The sequence below is a fragment of the Aedes albopictus genome, chromosome 1 (assembly GCF_035046485.1).
Source record: "Aedes albopictus strain Foshan chromosome 1, AalbF5, whole genome shotgun sequence".
Lineage (NCBI taxonomy): Eukaryota > Metazoa > Arthropoda > Insecta > Diptera > Culicidae > Aedes > Aedes albopictus.
In genome coordinates this window covers 34,568,527-34,592,044 of record NC_085136.1, presented here as the reverse complement: position 1 = coordinate 34,592,044, position 23,518 = coordinate 34,568,527, and the positions used below count along the sequence as shown (strand labels likewise).

Below are 23,518 nucleotides of genomic sequence, written 5' to 3'. Positions count from 1 at the left end.
TTCTTCAACGAAAGATGATTATTTTGCGACTGATTTCCTCTAGCAGTAGTTGCATGTTAAACACCGAGGAAGAATGAAGAAATGCAGCAGCTGCCATCTAAGACGAGATCCTTATCTCATTTTCCGCCGGACTCAACAGATCGCATCTGTTAGCGATACGACGGCGTTGTAGTGTCTCTGACTTCCGCAGGCCTCCAGCTGCACATATTCCTGTACCACAGACAAACAGACGTAACACTTCGAAAAATTTTCGATTCAAATCATAGTCACGGAAACATATTCGCCCAATGCTAAAATGACTAAGTTTGGCTGACCATCAACTAGGTGGTGGTAGTGAGCAAACGTCAAACTCGAACAAAAACGATGTGAGCGCCACAGGTGGGTAGTTGGCCAACTATCAAATTTTGAAAAAGATCGTTAAATGGAAGTACGATGGGAATTATCAGAGTGTTACGTCTGTTTGTCTGTGCCTGTACTATTGCACAGACAAACAGACACACTACTCAAATCGAATTCTTCGCACGATTTAACGGTCATTTTGAAAATAAAGTGTGGTTCGGACTGTGCTCGCATGTGTCATGGTGGCGCTGCTGTGCCTACATCACCTCTCAATTTTGAAGAGAAATGAACGCGACGCCGATCAATGTTTACATAAAATGACTCAGTCATGAACCTTCATTCATGTTTTTTGAATGGATGACGCCACGGGGGAGTCGTCACCTGCAAAATTGTTACATCGAGCCAAGGGAAACAACACCTGCAAATGAATGCTTCGGACTGAGCATTATAGAGGGTGCTAGTGAGATGCAAAACGATGTTTTTGAAGCAATTTTCTTCTAAGTAATATGTCTGTTTGTCTGTGCTATTAGCTAGCTTGTGCTGAGCCCTTCCAACCGTTCCGAGGGCGCGTCGTCGTACACAATGTAGAACGCCTTAGTAAGGAATTTCGTTTCATCCTCTGAGGGAGTTAGGACGTGGCGTTTCATCAAGAAGAGATGGGTGTTATGTGGCACTAACGGCGATTAATTGGACAAGGTGAATGGCTCTTTCATGGTGATGCTATCAGCACTTCGGTACATGGTACATACTTCCATTTGAACTTGGAATAAGGTCGCGAACACACTTAATTTAATTTGCCGAGGTCGGCAAAATAAATCGCCGAGAATCCAACAGCTGAGAGCTCGGTAAAAATCTCGGTAAAAGTTCAAATTGCCGACTAGTCTGCAAACTTGACAAGGATCAACTGTCAAACTTTGACGAGTGGTTCGGTAATACAATGCCGAAAACTTCGGCATACATTATTGCCGAAATTCAGTAAATGTTTATTTTCTTTCATTATTATTGATAAGAAGAAGTAAAAAAAACGAAAAAATAATTAGTTCAACAATTTTATTCACGCATGCAACAAAAAAAAGGTACACTAGGGGCGAGACTAGGGGATGTTTTATATCGAAATTTGTAATGCCTGGTCCCGGGATGGACCTTTTGGCTTTAAAAGCACAAATTCACACTTCCCCCCGGGGGTCACCTTCTCCTACTCTTCCATATGCACACTAGTCACGGATGCGCTGGGCCAGCTGGATGTTCTTCGACATGATGGTGACCCGCTCGGCGTGGATCGCGCACAGATGATGTCCACGAACAATCCGACCAGGTACGCTGCGCTGGCTTGCGGCAGGGAACTTCGGAAACACAGATCCGTCTTAAAAAACCTGCGTAATTTCAGGCACCAAGCGCTGGAACGGCGGGAACTTGCGGATCTGCAATTCGGTGGACTTTTGGTAGCGACGGATTTCTCGCAGAGCTACCGCTCGGCGTTGGTATCGATGCGGCTTATTCACTCCACTGGTCGAGGGTGCATTTTTGTGGGCGGCCTTTGTGGCAAGCTGCTAACAGGAGGCATTTCTCAGATGGATTCACGAGGGATGGTTAAGTCCGGCAGCAAAAAAACATGCACCTTTGAAGCCAGAATACGGGACTCCTCCTGCAGCGCCGAATCTCCGATACAATAAACTCTAGCGTAACATTTGAAAAGGGCCTATCTGCAAAACGTAAACATTGAGAAAATCGCATGAGAAGATTACCTCCCGGATTAGTTAATCCTATTTAAAATCGAAAGACTTTTTTAGGTGTTTTATTCCATCTATTGACACATATGGAAATCTACTTTATGGTTCTGTGCATTATTTGCATCATACTACACCAAAAATTCCATAAATAATGTATTTTGAACATGAACGGCAGATAGGCCCTTTTACAATCCAAAAATCAGTTAGGCCCTTTCAGTTAGGCCCTTTTATCGTCGGCAATTTCAGTTAGGCCCTTTTATTTTTTTCTTATTTTCAGCTAATTTTAATTATTCTGGATTATTATTATCGATAATTCAAGGAAAGGTAATGAGCTACTCAAAATTATTGAAAAACATGAAAAATAACCCAAATTTACAAAAGGGCCTATCTGGTTTGAAGGAAAAATTTCAGTTAGGCCCTTTTATTTTGTCTTAATTATAGCTAATTTGAAATATTTTGGATTTATTTTCATCTATAAATTAAGGAAAGTTAAAGAACTACTTAAATTTATTGGAAAATATGAAAAATAAACAAAATTTACAAAAGGGCCTATCTGATTTGAAAGGTAATTTTCAGTTAGGCCCTTTTGAATGCAGTTGGGCCCTAAAAGATTATTCAATTTCAGATAGGCCCTTTTAAAATTTATTTAAAATACGGGTAAAATAGCTCTTTTTTCATCGATTAAGGTTCTATGGGATAGCTGAGGTAGATATTGATATGAATAGTGAAAAATCGGGTTTGTTTACATTTTGCAGATAGGCCCTTTTCAAATGTTACGCTAGAACTGAAGAGAAAATTAAGAAAGGCATCCATTTATAAATGAATATCAATAGCAGAAACATACAAATGGCGATAAGTTTAATTTCTTTACTTATGAGATACTCCAGCGATGAAAACGAAAAAAACCTTTTATTAAAGATGGCACCCGGCAACGCGTATCATTTTTATATTTGACAGATGCGCTTTACCGAAATTCAGCAACATTATTAGATTGCCGATTGCTGTGGCAAAACAGTTTGCCGATAATCAGTAATGAACGTGAATTGCCGAATTTCGTTATTTTTGACAAGTTATTTTTGATGAACTGTCAAATTTTAACGACATTTCAGTCAAAATAACCTTTACCGATTGAATTCGTTATTCGTTTTTACCGAGATCAAATTTGGAGATTAAGTGTGAACTGGATGACTGTTTGCCACGCTTGGTTTTGCCGCGACGCCTTTTGCATTTGCTGTAGGACATAGCCAACCCGTCGACTATGTTAGTGGTAGAAGCAACGAAATTAACACATCTCGAATCGTTAACACCATAAGGCAATCCATGACGACTTTTCGCGATGGGGGTGACAGCCAAAAGTGTAAACACAGTGTGAGTACAACTTAACAAAGTTTCGTCAAGTGTCGTTGGTGATTAACAAATTCCTTTATGTTCAACTGTCACCCCGATCATTGGATGTCAAAAATATTGCGGAGATTCCACCTGTTTAGACTCCTGCGCGAAAATTAGTTGCGTGGATTTTTCTTGCGTGGGTCCACAGATATAAAACCAGACCGCGTCGTGGTGAATATTTTACGCTGTGTTGTTAGGTACACATGTGGTAATAGTTTTGCATTGTAAACAAACATTTATAACGCACCTACGCTGAAAATGAGCCTTATCATTTGTTTGCGTTGGAATCTATAAATCTTCACAACGGGCAATACATGGTAAACAAAAAAAATCAGCTGATCGCATCTGTCTTATGGATTGCCTTATTGTCGGCGCCGTGGTAACAGGTTCTCTCGATCGGGTTTCTCCCAAAGTCCCAAAGTGTTAGTTCAATCGGATTCCGCATTGACTGCTACTGTTCCATCCATTTCGGCTTCTACGGCAGTCTCTCGGTGGGCCCAACGGATCCAATCCGTCGTTTCAGCACCTCCCTTCGAAAGGCGAGCTTTTTTTTCAACCATCGGACCCGACAATTCGAAACTGTCGCTTCGGTTACTTCCTTCTCAGGTAAGCATTTTTTCGCTCCCTTCGAAAGGCGAGCATTTCCTCTTTTCTGAGAGCAACATTAACGGCGGCTACTATTCGAGCAACCCGCGCAGCGCTACCATTTTGACTTAACCACCCTTTTCCACACCGGTAGCAATCAAATCAGTCACCTTGATTCGTATCGGGAGGGCTGTCATATTCCCATATAATTTTTAGCAGCGCAACTGTCCCGCTACTATATTTGGTCACCCACCCATAGCGCTACTATTTTGCGAGCGCATCCAGCAGCGACCGGTAAAGTTTGCTGCAATGATGGAGGGCTGCCAAACGGGGTATAGAAGCGCACCGTTAAAGGTGCTCTGACAGCCTGATCGTATCCACCGCTAAGGCAAGTTCCCTTCGTGAGGTGAACTTTTAACTTTGGACAGCCTGACCTGGTGGATCGCAACCACAGCTAAGGCAAGTTCCCTTCATGAGGCAAACTTTTTACTTTTTACAACTACCGGACCCGACAGTTCGAAACTGCCGCTACGGTTGCTTCCTTCTTGGGTAAGCATTATTTCGCTGGACCCGACAGATCGTATCTGTCGCTACAGCAGCTCCCTTCTGAGGTAAGCTTTTCCTTTTCGCCTGCAACGGTCAGATTTTCATCCGCCGGTTTAGGCATCTTTTCCGTGTTTTGTCTGACCCGGTCAGATACTATCCGCCGGGATTAGATAGTAAATATTTACTACTTTACCAAGCTGGTTCATTTTCCGAGTCAAATTTCAATCAGCTTCGATTATCTACGCTGGGTTCTTTTTTCTCGTCGCCAATGTGGTGTTTCTCTCTTGACAGTTATATTATTGCAGACTACATCCCAAATTGGACTATCACACTTTTTTTGGTACGCCTAAAAAGTGTGATAAAAGTGCACATTTGCCTCGGATCGTCTCGACGTCTTCGGTGCACTTATTCCTCCATGTACAAGGAATAAGTGCACCGAAGACCTCAATTCGATCCGACGTGGCCCTGCGCTGCAATCACACTTTGAAGGTGTGTGCACACTATTGTGTCAGTCCAATTTGGGGTGCAGTCAGCAATACTAATGATCTTTTTAAACACACCGCCTACTCAGCGGTATGCTAAACTACCACAGTATCCTTGAAGGAAGGCCTGGAGGAATCCCTGAAGGAATTCCTGGAGGAATCCCGGAAGGAATCCTGAAGGAATTTCTGGAGAAATCCTGAAGGAATTCTTAGAGGAATCCCTGAAGGACTTCCTGGAGGAATGCCTGGAGGAATCCCTGAAGGAATTCCTGGAGGAATTCCTGGAGAAATTCCTGGAGGAATCCCTGACGAAATTCCTGGAAGAATTCCAGATGGGATTATGGATGAATCCATGAATCACAGATGGAATTTCTGGAGAATTATCGGAAGGAAATCCTGGAAAAAAACGGAAGGCATTCCTGAAGGAATCCCGGATCCTTAGGAATTTTCTGGAGAAATCCCGGAAAGAATTCCTGGTGAATCTCCGGAATGAATTTCCGAAAGAATCCCGCAAAGAATTCCAGGAGAAATCGCGGAACAACTCTGTTTGAAATCAAGAACATTTAAAATCGCAGGACTTCCTGGAACAAATCACAAAAAAATATTACTTGCTAAATTCTAGAGGGAACTGCTGGTAGAATCCTTGAGGCAATTCTAGAAAGGATTCCTGGAATATCCCAGAAGAACTCCTCACCTCGCTCCTCACAAAACTCTTTGATGAATCTAACTGTGTTTTTGGAAGAAAATTGTTTTCTGCTAAGCTTCCGGAATTTGTAGCGAAGTATCCGACCGTGCGTGGAGTGCAGTGTTGCGCCAGTGTTCCGGGAACCACCAGCTGGAATTCGCATTCTCTTCTGAAACACAGGCAGCACCCGGTCCCGAGAAATGGCCAGCAGATGGATAATAATAATGGATAAATTATTTTGCACTCAAGCAAAGCCGATGCCTTTTTTTTCTTGACCTCATTTCTTGCCAGCTGAGTATTTACTAGGCTTATAAATAGCTCACGACCTATTAAAATCGAACGCCATCAGAATAAATTCTAGATTGAGTTCAAATAAGGGCGAAAGTAACATGAGAGAGTTCTCTTCATCGACTCTCTCTTCTTCAAATTAAAGTGACAAGATGCAAGTATGGTTGCACTTTTTGGTCATAAATCGCTAGTTTGCAATGCAATCTAGCGTCTACAATGCATACGTTTGCGTGTACGTGACAGTATTTTGACACATTTCCCACACGGAACCGCCAAACTACCCAAAATTGAGTTCTTTTGACGCAATCCCATAGTTCGGCCCAATAAGCCAGTTATCGAATTTTGTTCGCTAAGTGAAACGTAAACATGTTGCAGTGATCGAACGTCTACTGTACTTAAGAGTAGGTAAATTCAACCCAAGACCCCCCCTCATTCAACCCAAATTTGAGTAAACCTGCATTTACCCAAAATTGGCTTATTGGGCTCAAGGACCCCCGTTGGGTAGATGCATCTCTGTTTGTTTTTGACAACATCGGTGAGGGAAAGAGGGAAAACAACCTAATTTTGGGTAACTAGTTTATTCGATATACTCAGCTTTGAGTAAAATCGACCCAAAAATTAGATAGTTTGATTTCTCCGTGCATGGGAAAACTGTCAAAAAAAAACGCAAACCTCGACGGAACGGACGCTATAGGGTACTGCATTGCTTTGATTTTGTATGGGATTTTGAAGTTTCTTGGCCTTGTTGTTTACACAATTTCTGTAATGTCGTTTTCGTTTTTGCGGCGGTGCTACACCGTTTCGTGCTACACTCTTCGCTGAATAAACGAACATTTTCGGTGCAGTTGCATTGGTGTGTGTGTATAAACACCAAAATATTGACAACTTTGCAAACGCTGATTGGTGGACACGGTGTGCACCAGCTACACTCACAATTTTTTGAGTGCTATAGCAGCTATAGTGCAGAAAAAGTGCTGCACCGGTGTAGCACGAAAATCAAAAACGAACATTTTCGGTGCAAAAGTGCTACACCGGTGTAGCTCCACCGCAAAAACGAAAACGACATAATGCTACGTTCAGACTACGCTCTATATCAAGTAATATAGCGAGATGATATCCTATATCAAGAAAGGCGTTCACACTACGCCGACATAATATAGCTTGACGTTTATGTTGGCGAGCTGAAAAAACAATAACATTGCGCGTAAACTTACAGAAAATATTCATTTCTATCGATATGGTGAAAGTATCAGTGAAAATTTGCTGCAAATTAATGATTCCAGGATTCTGATTTTTCACGAAAGGATTGCGGAGATAGTCTGGTTCGCAGATACGGAACTTAAAGTGAATTACGGGCAGAATATTGAAGAAAATTTCTAAGAAACTCTGGCGGCATTCCCAAAAAATCTTGTGAACATTCCGTAACCTGATTGCATTGGTTGGATTTCGTCCATCGGGAACATTTCAAGGAGCTTTGTTAGAATTTTGCCAGTTCACCGGGAAATCCTCCTGGAGTTCCCGAGAATTATAGTGTAGGAGCCCTCCAGGCATTCTTTCGGGAGTTCCCCGTAAATTGATACAGGAGTTCTCAGGCAATTTCTAAAGAAGTGATCGAGAATTTCTCCTGGAATTCCCAGAGGGTTTTTCCTGTATTTCCCACGTAAGCTCCTCCAGGGATTTTCCGGAAATCCTTCCGTTACTTACCCGTGAATAGAATGGAAATTCCTTTAGAATCTCGCCAAGAATTCCTGTATTATTTATGGCAGAATTGCTCCAAGATTTCTTCGGCAGGATTTCCATGAAATTAATTGCAAGTGTTCACAAAGGTGCCCGCCAGCAATAATGTATGATTTTCTCCAGGGTTCCGCAGGGAAGTTATCCAGTACTTTTCTAGAAATTCCGAAAGAAGCTCATCAGGAATATTTCCACTAGTTCCACAGAAAATCCCCGGAAATTTCTCCGGAGACCAGAAACATCTCAAGAATTCCTAAAGATTATTGAGATTTTCTCCAGAACTTCCTACAGGAGATCCCCGACAGTTCCTGCAGGTGTTTCTCAGAAGTTTCCAGGGAATTCCTTCACAAGAATCTCGAGAACTTTTCCATGAGTTTCCCTGAAGTCCCTTCAGCGAAGTTCCCCGGGAGTTTTCTTAGGAATTTTTCATTGATTTCTTGAGAATTTCTCCTGGAATTCTCCGGTAATTTATCAAGCATGTTAATAGGATTTTTGCCACGGTATTTTTTTCAAGAGTTTCCCGATAACTGCTTTAGAAGAGCTTTAGGAATTTCTCCTGTAGAGATTCCGGGAAACTCCAGAATTCATTCAAAAGAGCTTTGGGAATTGCTCCAGAAGTACCACAGCAATCACTCCAGGAGTTTAAGGGAACTCCTCCAGGAGTTGATAGCCTAGGCCTCTAGGAGTTTCGTGGGAATTCCTCTACTAGTTACCTGGAAACTCTTTAAATTTTGTTTTTCGGAAATTCCTTCAGGAGTTTCCCGAGATTTTTTTCAAGAATTCTACAGATATTCCTTCAGGAGATCATTGGGATTTTCTCCAGAAGTTTTTCGGATATTCATCCAATAGTTCCCTGAGAATTCTTGCAGGAGTTCCTCGAGAACTCTTTCAGAAGTTCTTAGGTAACTTCTCCATAACTTCCCTGGGAACTCTTCCAAAAGTGCCTCATGAATTCCTTCAGAAATTTCTCGGAATTCCTAATGGGTTCCTCGGGAATTCTTACAGAAGTTTCAAAGAAATTCTCTTATTAGATCCCTGGGAATATTTCCAGAAATTTCACCAGATTTCTTCGGGAATTCTTCCATTAGTTCCTTGAAAGTTCATCAAGGAGTTCCGCAGGAATTCCACTAGGAGACCCCCGGAACTTCCTTCAAGAGATCCCCGGGAACTCCTCCAAGAGATCCCTTGGAATTCCTCCAGGAGTTCCCCGGAAACATTTCCAGCAGTTCCCCGGAAATCCATCCAGCAGTTCCCCGGAAACCCTTCCTGTATGTCCCCGGAAATCCTTCCAGGAGTTCCCCGGAAATCCTTCCAGTAGGTCCCCGGAAATCCTTCCAGGAGTTCCCCGGAAATCCTTCCAGCAGTTCCCCGGAAACCCTTCCAGGAGTTCCCCGGAAATCCATCCAGCAGTTCCCCGGAAACCCTTCCAGTAGGTCCCCGGAAATCCTTCCAGGAGTTCCCCGGAAATCCTTCCAGGAGTTCCCCGGAAATCCTTCCAGGAGTTCCCCGGAAATCCTTCCAGGAGTTCCCCGGAAATCCTTCCAGGAGTTCCCCGGAAATCCTTCCAGGAGTTCCCCGGAAATCCTTCCAGGAGTTCCCCGGAAATCCTTCCAGGAGTTCCCCGGAAATCCTTCCAGGAGTTCCCCAGAAATCCTTCCAGGAGTTCCCCGGAAATCCTTCCAGGAGTTCCCCGGAAATCCTTCCAGGAGTTCCCCGGAAATCCTTCCAGGAGTTCCCCGGAAATCCTTCCAGGAGTTCCCCGGAAATCCTTCCAGGAGTTCCCCGGAAATCCTTCCAGGAGTTCCCCGGAAATCCTTCCAGGAGTTCCCCGGAAATCCTTCCAGGAGTTCCCCGGAAATCCTTCCAGGAGTTCCCCGGAAATCCTTCCAGGAGTTCCCCGGAAATCCTTCCAGGAGTTCCCCGGAAATCCTTCCAGGAGTTCCCCGGAAATCCTTCCAGGAGTTCCCCGGAAATCCTTCCAGGAGTTCCCCGGAAATCCTTCCAGGAGTTCCCCGGAAATCCTTCCAGGAGTTCCCCGGAAATCCTTCCAGGAGTTCCCCGGAAATCCTTCCAGGAGTTCCCCGGAAATCCTTCCAGGAGTTCCCCGGAAATCCTTCCAGGAGTTCCCCGGAAATCCTTCCAGGAGTTCCCCGGAAATCCTTCCAGGAGTTCCCCGGAAATCCTTCCAGGAGTTCCCCGGAAATCCTTCCAGGAGTTCCCCGGAAATCCTTCCAGGAGTTCCCCGGAAATCCTTCCAGGAGTTCCCCGGAAATGCTTCCAGGAGTTCCCCGGAAATCCTTCCAGGAGTTCTCCGGAAATCCTTCCAGGAGTTCTCCGGAAATCCTTCCAGGAGTTCTCCGGAAATCCTTCCAGGAGTTCTCCGGAAATCCTTCCAGGAGTTCTCCGGAAATCCTTCCAGGAGTTCCCCGGGAAATCCTCCAGGAGTTCCCCGGGAAATCCTCCAGGAGTTCCCCGGGAAATCCTCCAGGAGTTCCCCGGGAAATCCTCCAGGAGTTCCCCGGGAAATCCTCCAGGAGTTCCCCGGGAAATCCTCCAGGAGTTCCCCGGGAAATCCTCCAGGAGTTCCCCGGGAAATCCTCCAGGAGTTCCCCGGGAAATCCTCCAGGAGTTCCCCGGGAAATCCTCCAGGAGTTCCCCGGGAAATCCTCCAGGAGTTCCCCGGGAAATCCTCCAGGAGTTCCCCGGGAAATCCTCCAGGAGTTCCCCGGGAAATCCTCCAGGAGTTCCCCGGGAAATCCTCCAGGAGTTCCCCGGGAAATCCTCCAGGAGTTCCCCGGGAAATCCTCCAGGAGTTCCCCGGGAAATCCTCCAGGAGTTCCCCGGGAAATCCTCCAGGAGTTCCCCGGGAAATCCTCCAGGAGTTCCCCGGGAAATCCTCCAGGAGTTCCCCGGGAAATCCTCCAGGAGTTCCCCGGGAAATCCTCCAGGAGTTCCCCGGGAAATCCTCCAGGAGTTCCCCGGGAAATCCTCCAGGAGTTCCCCGGGAAATCCTCCAGGAGTTCCCCGGGAAATCCTCCAGGAGTTCCCCGGGAAATCCTCCAGGAGTTTCTCCAACATTTCCTCGGGAATTCTTACAGGACATCCACGGGAATTCCTCCAGCAATTTATCCAAGAGTTTCCCCAGGAATTGCTTGGGAGATCCTTCAGGAGCTTCTCGGGAATTTCTTCAGAAATCCCTTTGGAATTTGTCCAAGAGTTCCTCAGGAATTCAGTCAAGAGTTCTTCGGGAATTCCTACAGGAGTTCATCAGGAATTTCTACAGAAGCTCCCTGGAATTTTTCTAGAAGTTCCACGGGAATACTTTCAGAAGTTCTCCAGGAATTCTTCCAGTTCTTCGGGAATCCCTGCAGGAGTTCCAGAGGGAATTCCTTCAGGAGTTCCTCAATAATCTCTTCAGGAAGTCTCCAAAAATTCCTCCAGGAGTTCCTCAGGATTTTCGCCTAGAGTTGCTCTGGAATCCTGCCGGGAGTTCTTCGGGAATTCCTGAAGGAGTTCACCGAAAACTCCTCTAGGATTCCCGATAAATTTCCGAAGCAATTTCCGGGAAAATTTTGGAGATCCACGGAGGAATTTTTGAGGAACACCTGGAGGAGATCCCGTGGTGGAATTTTCGGGGAACTTCTGGAGAAATTCCAGAGGAGATTCTAGAGGTATTTCCTAAAAACTCTTGGAACTCCTGAAGGAATTTCCGATGAAGTCTTGGAGGAACTCCTGCAGGAATTCGCAAGGATCTCCTGTAGGAATTTTAGAGGAACGCCTTGAACAAGGAATTTCTCCAAAAGTTCTCCGAAAATACATTCTAGATTTCTCCGGGAATACCTCTAGAAGTTCCTCGGTAATTCTACCTGGAGTGCTTAGGAAATTCCTTGAGGAATTTCTCGGCATTTTTTTCCAGGAGTTGCTCGAGCATTCTCCAAAAGATCCTTCATGAGTTCCTCGAGAATTTCTCCTCGGGAATAACTCCAGGAGTTTTTCAGGATTTCATCAGGAATTCCCCCTTAGGATTTCCTGCAGAATTCCCATGAGTTACCCGGGGATTCATCTAGGAATAGTCTAGGAATTCTTCCAGGAGATCCTGGTTTTCTCCAGGATTACGCCAAGGAGTTCCTACAAGAGTAATTCGAGAGTTCTTTCCGGAGTTATTCGGGAATTCTTCCCGTAGTTCTTCTGAAATTCCTTCAGAAGTTCCTCGGGAATTCTTCCAGAAGTTCCTCGGGAATTCTTCCAGAAGTTCCTCGGGAATTCTTCCAGAAGTTCCTCGGGAATTCTTCCAGAAGTTCCTCGGGAATTCTTCCAGAAGTTCCTCGGGAATTCTTCCAGAAGTTCCTCGGGAATTCTTCCAGAAGTTCCTCGGGAATTCTTCCAGAAGTTCCTCGGGAATTCTTCCAGAAGTTCCTCGGGAATTCTTCCAGAAGTTCCTCGGGAATTCTTCCAGAAGTTCCTCGGGAATTCTTCCAGAAGTTCCTCGGGAATTCTTCCAGAAGTTCCTCGGGAATTCTTCCAGAAGTTCCTCGGGAATTCTTCCAGAAGTTCCTCGGGAATTCTTCCAGAAGTTCCTCGGGAATTCTTCCAGAAGTTCCTCTGGAATTCTTCCAGAAGTTCCTCTGGAATTCTTCCAGAAGTTCCTCGGGAATTCTTTCAGAAGTTCCTCGGTAATTCTTCCAGAAGTTCCCCGGGAATTCTTCCAGAAGTTCCTCGGGAATTCTTCCAGAAGTTCCTCGGGAATTCTTCCAGAAGTTCCTCGGGAATTCTTCCAGAAGTTCCTCGGGAATTCTTCCAGAAGTTCCTCGGGAATTCTTCCAGAAGTTCCTCGGGAATTCTTCCAGAAGTTCCTCGGGAATTCTTCCAGAAGTTCCTCGGGAATTCTTCCAGAAGTTCCTCGGGAATTCTTCCAGAAGTTCCTCGGGAATTCTTCCAGAAGTTCCTCGGGAATTCTTCCAGAAGTTCCTCGGGAATTCTTCCAGAAGTTCCTCGGGAATTCTTCCAGAAGTTCCTCGGGAATTCTTCCAGAAGTTCCTCGGGAATTCTTCCAGAAGTTCCTCGGGAATTCTTCCAGAAGTTCCTCGGGAATTCTTCCAGAAGTTCCTCGGGAATTCTTCCAGAAGTTCCTCGGGAATTCTTCCAGAAGTTCCTCGGGAATTCTTCCAGAAGTTCCTCGGGAATTCTTCCAGAAGTTCCTCGGGAATTCTTCCAGAAGTTCCTCGGGAATTCTTCCAGAAGTTCCTCGGGAATTCTTCCAGAAGTTCCTCGGGAATTCTTCCAGAAGTTCCTCGGGAATTATTCCAGAAGTTCCTCGGGAATTCTTCCAGAAGTTCCTCGGGATTTCTCCAGAAATTCCTCGGGAATTATTTCAGAAGTTCCTCGGGAATATCTTTAGGAGCTTCTAAATAATAACTCCAGGAGATCCTCGAGAATTTCTCAAGGAGTTCTTTGGAAATTCTTCCAGGAGTTCCACGGGAATTTCTCCAGGAGTCTCTCGGGAATTCCTTCAGAAGCTCCTGAGAAATTCATTCAGGAGTTCTTTGCGAATTACTCCAAGAGATCTTATAAAATTTCTCCAACAGCACTTCGGCAATTCCTCCAAGAGATTTTCGATAATTCCTCCGAGAGTTCTTTGAGAATTTTTCCAGGTGTTCGTCGAAAATTTATCCAGAAGTTCCTCGATCATTCTACCACAAGATCCTCTAAAGTTCTCCCAGAAGTTTCTCTGCAATTCATCCAGAAGTTCCTCGGGAATTATTCCAGAAGTTCCTCGGGAATTCTTCCAGAAGTTCCTCGGGAATTATTCCAGAAGTTCCTCGGGAATTCTTACAGTAGTTACTCGGAAATTCTTCCAGAAGTTGCACGAGAATTCTTCCAGAAGTTCCTCGGGAATGACCACAAGTTCTTCAAAATTTCCCGAGAAACTCATGGAGTCATTCCCGAGGAACTTCTGGAAGAATTCATAAGGAACTCCTGTAAGGAACTTCTGGAAGAATTCCCGAGGAACTTCTGGAAGAATTTCCGAGGAACTTCTGGAAGAATTTCCGAGGAACTTCTGGAAGAATTCCCGAGGAACTTCTGGAAGAATTCCCGAGGAACTTCTGGAAGAATTTCCGAGGAACTTCTGGAAGAATTTCCGAGGAACTTCTGGAAGAATTCCCGAGGAACTTCTGGAAGAATTCCCGAGGAACTTCTGGAAGAATTCTCGAGGAACTTCTGGAAGAATTCCCGAGGAACTTCTGGAAGAATTCCCGAGGAACTTCTGGAAGAATTCCCGAGGAACTTCTGGAAGAATTCCCGAGGAACTTCTGGAAGAATTCCCGAGGAACTTCTGGAAGAATTCCCGAGGAACTTCTGGAAGAATTCCCGAGGAACTTCTGGAAGAATTCCCGAGGAACTTCTGGAAGAATTCCCGAGGAACTTCTGGAAGAATTCCCGAGGAACTTCTGGAAGAATTCTTGAGGAACTTCTGGAAGAATTCCCGAGGAACTTCTGGAAGAATTCCCGAGGAACTTCTGGAAGAATTCCCGAGGAACTTCTGGAAGAATTCTCGAGGAACTTCTGGAAGAATTCCCGAGGAACTTCTGGAAGAATTCCCGAGGAACTTCTGGAAGAATTCCCGAGGAACTTCTGGAAGAATTCCCGAGGAACTTCTGGAAGAATTCCCGAGGAACTTCTGGAAGAATTCCCGAGGAACTTCTGGAAGAATTCCCGAGGAACTTCTGGAAGAATTCCCGAGGAACTTCTGGAAGAATTCTTGAGGAACTTCTGGAAGAATTCCCGAGGAACTTCTGGAAGAACTCCCGAGGAACTTCTGGAAGAATTCCCGAGGAACTTTTAGAAGAGTTCTCGAGCATCTTGAGGCACTTCTGGGAGACCTACCGAAGAACTTCAGGAAAAATTTCCGAGGAAATTCTGGAAGAATTCCTGAGGAAATTCTAGAAGAATTCCTGAGGAAATTCTAGTAGGTTTTCTGAAGAACTTCTAAAATAATTTCCGAGAAAACTTTTTGAGGGATTTTCGGAGATCTCCTGGGGATTCTTTAGATGAATTTCCGCGAAACTCCTGAAGGAATTCCTGGAGACATTCCCGGAGAACTACAAAAATTCCCATGGAACTTTTTCCGAGGATTCTGAAGTAACTTTCAAGTAACTTCTGATGAACTCCTAAAGGAATTCCCGGGTAAATTTCAGATGAACTCCTGAAAGAATTTTCGAAAAACTCCTGTGGGAATCTGCTAGTGAAAACCCTGGTGGAATTCCCGAGGAACTCTTGGAGGGATTCGCGAAGAAATCCAGGAGGAAGTTCCGAAGAGCTCCTGGAGGAATTCTCGAGGAACTCTCAGATGGTGCTTTAGGAACTCCTGGAGGGATTCCCGAAGACCTGCAGGAGGAATTTCCGAAAAACATCTTGAGGTTTTTTTGGAAAAAATCAGAATGAAATCCCGAGGATCTCCGGAGGTGTTCCCGAAGAACTCCTGAACCATTCTCCGATGATCTCTTTGAGGGATTCTTTAGGAACTCTTGGAAGGGCTCCTAAGGGAATTTTTGACTCCTGAAGGAATCCCCGAGAAACTCCTGGAGGAATTTCCGAGGAACTCCTGGAGGAATTCTAGGAACTTTTGCAGGAATTTCTGATAAACTCGTGGAGCAATTCCCAGGGATCTCCTGGAGTAATTCTCAAGGAACTTTTGGGGAATTCCCGTGGGTATTCTGGAACAACTCTCAGGGAACTCCTGGATTTAAAATGCCTGATGAATTTATGGAGAATTTCTGCTAAAGGATTTCTTTGGGAAATCCAGGAGATATTTTGAAATGGAAGGCATTTTCGTAGCACTGCTGGAGAAGTTCCTGAAGATTTGCTAATAAAATTTCTGGGGTCTGGAGGGATTCCCGGTTAACTTCTGGAGGCATTACCGTGGAACTCGCAGAAATGTTTCCGTAGAACTTTTGGGGTAATTACCGAGGATAGTCTGTAGGAATTCCGAATTAAATCCTGCAAGAATTCACGTAGAAATTCTAGAAAAATACCCGGGGAACTCCAAGAACAATTCCCGGGGAGCTTCTACAGATATTCCCGGGGTAACTTCTGGAGAAATTCTTGCAAAACTGCTGTAGCAATTTACGGAAAACTCCTGGATAAATTCCCGTGAAACTCCTAAAGGAATTCCCAAGAAACATCTGATTGAATTCCTATGATGATGATAAATTTTAAAATCTTTTAGAATTTCTTGGAATCCTGGATGAATTTCCGGGGATTTTGGGAAAGAATACCCGGGTATATTCTAGAGGAATTTCCATGGAAATTATAAACGCATTCCCGGGGAACTTCTGAGGGATTCTCAGGGAAGATCCTAAGGGGATTCTAACAAAAATTCTGTAGTAATTAGCGGGAAAACGGTCGAATAATTCCTTAAAAACGCTAAATCAATTTTCGAATAAATCTTTGAATTATACCCAGGGAATTCCAGGAGGAATAATAGATGAAATTGTGCAGCTATCTTTGAAACAATTGCCAGGGAAATCCTAGGGGATATCCTGTGAAAATGCTTATGAATTTCTGATTATGCAGTCTGGCAAGAAATATTATCGAACAAAGTTCAGGGATTCACGCATAAATGCCCGAGGATGTTGCGGGAACCATCTGAGGAATTCCTATGGAGATCTTGCAAGTATTCTTGAGGAAATCCGAGAGAAACATCTCATGGTACTGCAGGAGGGAATTCCAGGTAAACTTTTGGAGGGAATCCCGATGAACTAATACATTCCCGGGGTAAATTCTGCAGCTGCTGTTGCTCTCAACACGCAAGGTTTTCTCGGTTATTTCCTCCTATTGTGTCTGGAACTTGGTCTGGAATAGGCCTTTTCATGTGACAGTTCCGTGCATGCATTTGTTTACAAAGCTTGAACAACAGATGCTAACAAGAAAGTGTCATCTTCATAGAAGAACTGTCAAACGCCCGAAAAATCAGCTGATTTAAGACGTCAAATGAAAAGGCCCATTGCCTGGAAAGTTTCCCAAGCAAACTGCCGAAAAAAACTCCCAGAAGAACATTTTTGTTCTCACTTTTTACTACTCCGCACGAAAATCATCCAAGTTCACCAATTTTTTTCCTTTTTCTGATGTATGGTTTTTGTTTTGGTTGCGTGCGACTTGACGTTTCGCAACATAAAATATCGCCCAGCGCTATGTTGGCCGGGTTGCCAACCACAACTTTTCGGGTTTATATTACGAAACGAACTTGATATACGCTATATCACGTTTCGTTCCTAATATAGGATGACAACTGATTTGTATGGTATATCAAGTAATATAGAACTTGATATAGCCTCTATATCAAGAATCGCTCTATATTACTTGATATAGAGCGCAGTGTGAACGTAGCATAAGAGTGAAAGAGAAGGAGAGAATTTCATGCAGTGCCCTATGTGTTCCAGGCTTAAGTGTAAACAAGTTCGATTGAATTTGCATCTAGTCACTTTAATTTGCAGAAGAGAGAGTCGATGAAGAGAACTCTCTCATGTTACTTTTGCCCTTATTTAAACTCAATCTAGAATTACTGAAAGAAAGTTTTTGACCAAAAACTTTCAAACGCTTTTCCACTATGAACTGCTCGAAGGAGATGAACTGTTGGATGAACTTTCAAGTGAACTTTGAACGACCAGCAGCAGGCTGGCAACACTGGAACGAGTGACAGTTCGCCCTTCAACGGTTTGTTGAAAAATCCCAAACAAAGCACACACACATGCAAAGGGTACGAGGAAAATTTTTCCTTCGATCAGTCGTTACGGTCGCGAGCTCGGAAAAAGAACACGGTTTCGGATTCGGAGTGCTTAGAATTTTCACCTTTCCAGACGTGTTTTATTGCAAGTTTTTCCGCGGATTTTACACGGTATAACAACCGGGTCAGTGCAGTTGATTGTGACATTGTTCGGATAGAGCCATATGGATGGATAAATCGTGTTAGTGCGAAAAAGAAGCGAGCGGAACAGCCCCATCGAAACAGTTTCAAAATTGCCTTTCTGTTCCGTTCTTTGCGGTCGAAGTCGGGGATCGGCCGTCCATCGCGAGTTTTGTTGTGCGTGCGTGTGCGCAAGTCCGCTAGCAGCAGCGGAGCGTAGAAGGCGACGAAGAAAAAATAATTGATCTCTACTTGTCAAAAAAATACCACACAAAGTGGTGACTGCTCTCGGAAGAAAAAGGAATAAAAGTGAATTTTCCGAAGAAAAATATGGTGGAAAACCGACGAGCATTGGGAAAGTGATTCGAGTGTTGAATAGCGGAACCGGAGGATTATGCTGGATGCGGTCCCAGTTGGAGTAAATTCGAGAAAATGCCTGTAAGTATATTCACTTGAAACGGGGGCTCTCTAGAAGTTGTTCCCTTTCGTTTTGGTCTGGGGCGGAGGAGGAGCACCAAATGATGGTATAGTCAGTGAGAGTGAACCGCTCGCCTCCCCCACACCCTTTTCGTGTCCTGGTTTGTAAAGGCTCAAAGATGGCCGAAGGCCTACAACACATAATCAGGAAGAGGAAAAAATCCACTTTGGGGTAACGTTGTCAGGGGGGATTGGTCCGCTCCGCGGTAAGATGGTTCTATTTTAGAAGACGGTGAAAAGTGGTATCCCAAATGACGTGATTCGGTGGAGGACGCCAGCTGGTTGGATGTCTTCTGCCGCTTACCGAAAGAAATTGTTTGCGGGGGTGAACATCTAGGTATGTCTGCATTTGGAAGAGATGAGGGAGCGGCCCCACCCTCGTCGTCGTCGTCGTCATTTCAGATTGCTTTCAATGTCCGCTGTGCTGGGTGATGTTTTGTGTTTTTTTTAGTAGACGAATACGATCGAGTTGGTAAAGAGTGTAGGATCTGCTAGCTAGTTGAAATGTTAGCCACAGCACACTCCGCTTAAGTCAATAAATAAAAACTCGTAAAACCGTTTGTTTGTCTACTCGCGGGTGGTTCCTCCGAGAGCTTGATGGTTTCGCACCTTTATTCGGGTCTTATTTTTTCATTGTTTGACTTAGTGGCAATCTGTGGCAATGAGAAGATAGACGAGGCGCACCTCACTCGAAGTGGATTGTGTTCGTTTATACTTTTGGCAGTCTGATATAGAAGCAGAATAGAGGATGAGGTAGTAAAATGGACGGGCATCCCGTCCATAATGTAGAATGGATCTTTTAGCCGCTGACCAAATCTTGAAATGTATATTAGTTTCCAAGAATCAAAATGTTGAACTAGGTACATAAGCATCAGGAAAGCAAGAGGAATTTCTCAGCCTATATGGATTCGTGGGAAATTCTTTGCCTTCTAACAATTTATCAAGCTCATCCAGGAAGATCTCTGGTTGATTGATTTGTCTTTATTATAGAGACTTTCAGCCCTTGGCTGGTTCGTCTCTCCCAGCAAGATCTCTGGGAAACTGTTATCAAGCCACGGCCGGAAGAACGGTACGTGAAACGTGGGGCAGCCTAGAGAAGCCGACACTGACATCCATTGTATCCCCAGGTAACCACTAAGCATTTGAATAAGCCGTGTATCAGCCCGTATTACGCATTTAAACTGCTTGCTGCCCTACATAAGCAGTTCGAATGCATAGCTGCCTTGAGTCAGCTTAAGCTGTGCTGCTCAAAAGCTTTCGGCTGTTAATTAGCATTTCAACTGCTTGAAGTGGTTTCACTTGGGAGCATACAGAATGCTTTTCAACTGCTCTTTAAATGCTAGGAGCAAAAAGGTTGGGAGATATGTTACGCATTTGGCAACACATTTTGTCTCTCTCTTACAGAGCCTATTGATTGATGCACCAAGCGAAAAGAAAAAGCAGTTTAGACATCCAAGCGGTGTGCCGTCGATGAGATCCTCGTCGCTGATTGGTCGATGGATGTAAACGGCACACCGCTTGGATGTCAAAACTGCTTCTTCTTATCGCTTGGTGCATCAATCAATGCTTCTGTTTACAAATTTGTGCAGCTTATTTGTTTCTTCATTTTCCCCTACTCATCCAAAAGCACCAAAGAAAACATTACTGCAGCTGGATTGGATTGGGAACTTGTCCATCAAAAAATCACCAATTATTTATCATTTCGTCGGAAAATATGTGCCGAATAGCTGGATGCTTTGGTGGATCATAGGATTGTTTGAAAGAGGTAAGAAACAATCATATTCCACAGATATTTAAAAGAAGGGAGCATTACGTCTACCACAATAAAATATCTCAATTACAACAAGTTTTGGATGTTGAATCTGAAGTTGTTATCGAATCATTCTTTATATTGGCGATTAAATCAACGCACGCCACCGGGACAGCTTTAGCATCGTGGATCAGGAGCAACAGAATCCGAAGCAGATATGATGATTCAATCTCCGGATCGTAAGTTCAAACCTACATCACTACAAAAATCAGCAAAAAAGTACCACCTAGCACCGGCTGGAATATGGAAGGACGATGAAGCGGGGAAACAGGCTGAGAGAACGAGAAGCAGACGTCAATCTATTTTTGTTTTTTTTTTGCTCGACGAGGCGTTACGCTTCTTTGACATTTCGTCACGACGTTCCTGAAGGGGTAGCACTAAGACAGCCCGTTATTTTGCCAAAACCTGCTGTGAGGTAGCACTATAGGCGCATATACGGCTAATTAGCATTAAACGCCTTGCCGTAAAGGCTACTATAATGCTGAAGGAATGCTATTTTAAATGCTTACTGGTTACTTGGGTCGTATCTCCTGCAGTCCTCTGAGTAGGCTTCCGAAAACTTTCAACGCTCTAACATCCGCTTTAAAATTTGGACGGACGAGTTGACCCTGGACCTAACCTGGACCTGACCCTGCGCTATTCGATCCGTGTGCGAGTGCTGTCAAGATGCAAACTTTGCAAGACTCCTATTTCCAAAGAAGAAGGTCAAAAGGCAGTCACAACTACAGATCGGACACGATTATTCGGGATTTCAATTACTTGGGGGCTCGATTATTCACCATTTGATCATTCGGGGCTCGGATATTTTTTTTTCGTCGTCTCCAGATTGGCAATTCAAAGTCCTATCTTTCAGACAACATGAGAGTTAGGAGACTCTTGTCAAATACATGAAACAAGTGTCGAAATAGCCTGCGCGTAATTCCCTTCTAGGTTGGAATCCGTTGTCCAGATTTGTCCGCGAATTCTTCAAGAACTTTATTTCTAAACTTTTGAAGCTGTGTATCCTGCTGGAATTCACTCTGAGATACCTTTGTTAACGCATCTGGTGACGACATGGGTCTCCACGTCCATATGTCACGAACGTGCACAATATCAACTTGTTCGGCACCGAGTGGATCGAGCTGTTTGGATTGTGGGACATTCCGTTCAACGCAGTCTGCAATCAAATCTCCTCACAATTACATTCAAAATCGGAAGAACTTGTCCACCCTCTACGATCAAAGTTCAAGAACGTGTTCAGTGATGACCTGTGATTGTGCACCAAAAGGAAGGTACCCAAGTAACCAGTAAGCATTTAAAATAGCATTCCTTCAGCATTATAGTAGCCTTTACGGCAAGGCGTTTAATGCTAATTAGCCGTATATGCGCCTATAGTGCTACCTCACAGCAGGTTTTGGCAAAATAACGGGCTGTCTTAGTGCTACCCCTTCAGGAACGTCGTGACGAAATGTCAAAGAAGCGTAACGCCTCGTCGAGCAAAAAAAAAACAAAAATAGATTGACGTCTGCTTCTCGTTCTCTCAGCCTGTTTCCCCGCTTCATCGTCCTTCCATATTCCAGCCGGTGCTAGGTGGTACTTTTTTGCTGATTTTTGTAGTGATGTAGGTTTGAACTTACGATCCGGAGATTGAATCATCATATCTGCTTCGGATTCTGTTGCTCCTGATCCACGATGCTAAAGCTGTCCCGGTGGCGTGCGTTGATTTAATCGCCAATATAAAGAATGATTCGATAACAACTTCAGATTCAACATCCAAAACTTGTTGTAATTGAGATATTTTATTGTGGTAGACGTAATGCTCCCTTCTTTTAAATATCTGTGGAATATGATTGTTTCTTACCTCTTTCAAACAATCCTATGATCCACCAAAGCATCCAGCTATTCGGCACATATTTTCCGACGAAATGATAAATAATTGGTGATTTTTTGATGGACAAGTTCCCAATCCAATCCAGCTGCAGTAATGTTTTCTTTGGTGCTTTTGGATGAGTAGGGGAAAATGAAGAAACAAATAAGCTGCACAAATTTGTAAACAGAAGCATTGATTGATGCACCAAGCGATAAGAAGAAGCAGTTTTGACATCCAAGCGGTGTGCCGTTTACATCCATCGACCAATCAGCGACGAGGATCTCATCGACGGCACACCGCTTGGATGTCTAAACTGCTTTTTCTTTTCGCTTGGTGCATCAATCAATAGGCTCTGTAAGAGAGAGACAAAATGTGTTGCCAAATGCGTAACATATCTCCCAACCTTTTTGCTCCTAGCATTTAAAGAGCAGTTGAAAAGCATTCTGTATGCTCCCAAGTGAAACCACTTCAAGCAGTTGAAATGCTAATTAACAGCCGAAAGCTTTTGAGCAGCACAGCTTAAGCTGACTCAAGGCAGCTATGCATTCGAACTGCTTATGTAGGGCAGCAAGCAGTTTAAATGCGTAATACGGGCTGATACACGGCTTATTCAAATGCTTAGTGGTTACCTGGGTATCGCTCTCGGTATCGCTATCAGTCAAGTCAAATACCAAGACCGTATTTCGTCCGAAGCGTCCAGTTCCGTATGCATCAACAGAGAAGATTGAAGCCGAGCTGGGTCGTCTACAAAGTTTGGGGACCATTTCGCCAATTCCATACTCCGAGTGGGCAGTTCCCATCGTTGCTGTACGAAAACCGAATAGGAAAGTGAGAATTTGCGCGGACTATTCCACCGGACTAAACGAAGCTTTGAAGGCTCAAGCATTCGTCATCATTTTTTGAAAAATAAAAAGCAGTTTTCTCGCTGTAAATCAAAACATCCACCATGAAAATATTTTCACTGCATTCTATTCCTCATGTGGAGCACAGTGAATATATTTTCATAGCAAATACTTTTGTTTTGAACGAAAAAACTGCTTTCAAATGTTTGATGATGACGATGATTTCAATGACGAATTGTTCAACATGAAACCGAATCAACATCCGTTACCGTTACCACAGGACCTGGCGGGCAGGAAGTACTTCACTCCAAGGATGTTTTCGATTACCTAGCAATCATTTGACTCATTTATCCATAGCTTAGTTCAGAAGCATAATATTGAAATGAGGTGTTCGGCAAACTTGTAGATAAATGTTTTGCTTACAATTATCACCATGGACGCCATATCCTAACTCTCATATACACGGCGTGAGAGCGGTAGTAACACCTACTCATACTAAACGATCGGAAAATTCGATCGTTTAGTATGAGTAGGTGGTATTAACACTTTTACACCGTAAATATAAGAGTTTGAATATGGCGTCCTTGGTGATAATTGTAGGAAAAACAATAATCCACAAGTTTGTCGAACATCACATTTTAATATTAGGCTTCTGAACTGAGATATAGACAAATGAGTCAAATGATTGCCAGATGATCGTAAACATCCTTGCTTCACTCAAATAGATTTATCCGTTGCTTATCTACAAGTAGAAGTCACAGAAGAGTCCAAGAAGATGCTATCAATCAATACTCACAATTCAATCGGCTTTCCCCTGGTGTCGAGACGGCCCCCGTCGAGTTCCAGTATATCGTAGAC

The 23,518-nt window shown here is 44.0% G+C and overlaps 1 protein-coding gene and 1 pseudogene across 1 annotated transcript in view; one reads left to right on the top strand and one right to left on the bottom strand.

Annotated features, from left to right (window-relative positions):
* Positions 1–901: 901 nt before the first annotated feature.
* On the bottom strand, positions 902–22,618 carry LOC134288249 (histone H3-like; annotated as a pseudogene).
* Positions 17,536–23,518, top strand: part of LOC109428533 (adenomatous polyposis coli homolog) — a 33,623-nt gene continuing 27,640 nt past the window's right edge. The window contains exon 1 of the mRNA XM_029855874.2: positions 17,536–18,120. The gene's annotated coding sequence lies outside the window, so the exon portion shown is untranslated. The remainder of the gene's footprint in view (positions 18,121–23,518) is intronic.